Source organism: Austrofundulus limnaeus, unplaced genomic scaffold (genome assembly GCF_001266775.1).
Source record: "Austrofundulus limnaeus strain Quisiro unplaced genomic scaffold, Austrofundulus_limnaeus-1.0 Scaffold100, whole genome shotgun sequence".
Taxonomy (NCBI): Eukaryota; Metazoa; Chordata; class Actinopteri; order Cyprinodontiformes; family Rivulidae; genus Austrofundulus; species Austrofundulus limnaeus.
The window spans coordinates 387,123-389,283 of NW_013952502.1; positions in this window are offsets into that span (position 1 = coordinate 387,123).

Genomic DNA, 2,161 nt, shown 5'->3' on the forward strand with positions numbered 1-2,161 from the left:
TAGATGCCGAAAAACGTACAATGTAGAGAAAAACAAAAGCAATAGGTTGAATGCCTAAAGGCATTCACCCAAATATATTCTGGTATTATGATGTGCAAAAGCACTATGATTGTAAATTCACATGATGTTTTTTTTAATCAACATTGTTTATTTCAAATGTAATCAAATCAACAGTAGTTACAGAAACAACAGACAGCAATAATACTGAGTGATTTAGAGCCATGGTTGGGTTTGATGAAGTGCCATAAAGGTGTAAAATGAAAATAAAAATCCACTGTGTGTGTGTTTGAATGGGTGTTATGTTGTTAAATTTCTGGTTGTTCCAATAAAGAACAACAAGCAGGAGTCAAAGCTCTGAGGACAAATGTGGAGAACCTTGAATGGTCCACAGTATATAAATACAATACATTAGTATTCCACTTTTACAGTACTTTTTTTTCCTTTAAAACCTTGTCCCAATATATTTTTATTCAACTTCTGAAAACTGTTAGTGCTTGTATGCAGTACTTCCTTTCACACTGGTCTAAAATTTTGATGTCTGGTGGTGCACTGGGTGAGTTCTTTAATTGGTTTACCAATCTGCTTACTGAGAGTTGCAGGTATTTCAGTTTTTGTTACAATCAGCATTGATGGGAAGTTTTGAAGATGTTGACGTCCTTTCTACAGGATGCAAGAGTGGGCACAGTACACTTCTTTACTAAAAAAAATAAACATACGCGTTAATTGAAAGCAAGACCTTTGCTTGGAAAGGTTTAAAATCTTTATCATATCTGACTGCACCACCTTGGAAACACGAGTCTGCTTTTGAAGCTGAAAAGCTGGTTAGCCACGGATTCTAAGTTTTAATTTACTCTGCTCAGATTTAAAACTGCAGTTGATGCCATTTAAACATAAAGATCTCACTGAGCTGCAGCTGCCGGGGAGGCAAATAGCAACAGTTAAGGGGTTTCTCACTTCCCTTGTTTGAGTCCCAGAGGTTTGCAGTCTCCCTCTAAAAATAGTCACAGATTTGTTGCAAACGTCTTGAACCCTTCTAGATTCTGCCTCCAACACCTGCATGGCAGCTCTCCTCAAACATGAAAGACCCATGAACCACGCCAACGATAAATAATTAATAAAAACTGGTCGAAATCTGCTCATTTTGATGTCAAAAGTGTACTCCAGAATGAATCATAGATGTTGGGGGGTGGCTGCCATGGTGGGCAATGAAATAATGTGCACAGAGTGCAGTTTTGCGAGCAGTGCACATAAAAAATAAACCATGACTTTTAAAAACTGACCTTCCAAATTGCGGCCTCACGGATCACAGCTCACTTGGTCACAAACCCCAAATTTGCCTGTTTTCTCGCATTATGGAGTCAACTTCGAGTCACCAACTCATCATAGTCTCTAGTAAAATATTACCTCTGGTTAGTGGTGCCTCTATCAGAAATTAGATTACTTTGAAAGGGAGGGATTCAGCAAACAGTCCAGTTTTAATTGCATAAGAGCTACACAGCTTTAAATAAAATAACATCAAACCTTAGAGGTAGATGTAGTGATTTCGTTTCATGATGAGGTTTGCTGCCATCCCTCCTGAGCCAACAAATGTCATCATGAAACGAACAGCATACCTCTAACAGCAGCAGGTGCAGTGAAACGTGGAGTCTAGTTACTCAGTTTACACACAGTATGTAAAAATCTTTCCAATTCACACTGTATCCTGATGAGTCTTTGGTTTCAATGTGATGGCAGCAAAATGTAAAAACTGTATAAACAAAAATCACGTTTTTTCAGTGTACCTAACAGATGTAACATTGCTCAGTAGAATTCTGACCGGGACATTGATATTAAGTGTCGTTGGAGGAAAAAAATTGGATTTCTATCGTGAAATATTTACCAGCTGAAACAAGTGTTTGGATTGTGTATTGATTTGGAACAGCAATCAATGGAACAGCATTCACATTTAAGTAAACAACAAAAAATAAAAATAAAAACAAGAAAGTAGAGAATAAAAGGCCACTCATAGAAAAATGCCAGCAGCATCACTGCCATCATATAAATGTTGAAATGTTTGCAGTTACCTGAATCTGCAAATGTTTTGGCTTGGTACTTCTATTATCAAGTTGATGTGGATAAAAAGGTATAAGTTGAAAAAAAGAAACTTGCTACATAACTGGAA